Below are 554 nucleotides of genomic sequence, written 5' to 3'. Positions count from 1 at the left end.
TCACCGAACAATCAAACGTTTTGTTGCAAGTAGTCAGCAGGGTCGCAAGAAACGTGTGGAGAAAAAAAGACACAGATTGACTGCTAGAGACTTGAGAAGAATTAAATGCGAAGTTACCAGGAACTCATTGACCTCCGGTGCCGCCATGTTCCAGACATGCAACCTACCTGGAGTGTCCAGAAGTACAAGGTGTTCAGTGCTCAGAGACATGGACCAGGGAGGAAAGGCGGAAAGACGACCACCACTTAACAAGACTCATGAGTTGAAACGTCAAGACTGGGCCAAGAAATATCTGAAGACCGATTTTTCAAAGGTTTTATGGACAGATGAAATGAGTGACTCTTGATGGACCAGATGGATCGTCCCGTGGCTGGACCTCTAATGGACACAGAGCTCCACTTCGAGTCAGACCCCAGCGAGGGGGAGGCGGGGTACTGGTATGGGCTGCTATTATTTAGGATAAGCTAGTTGGACCTTTTTGGGTTGAAGATGGACTTAAAATGGATGGACTCCCAAGACTACTGCGATGATTTAGAAGATACTTTCTTCAAGCA

Source organism: Etheostoma spectabile, chromosome 13, assembly GCF_008692095.1.
Source record: "Etheostoma spectabile isolate EspeVRDwgs_2016 chromosome 13, UIUC_Espe_1.0, whole genome shotgun sequence".
NCBI lineage: Eukaryota > Metazoa > Chordata > Actinopteri > Perciformes > Percidae > Etheostoma > Etheostoma spectabile.
Note: the sequence above shows the minus strand (reverse complement) of the source record.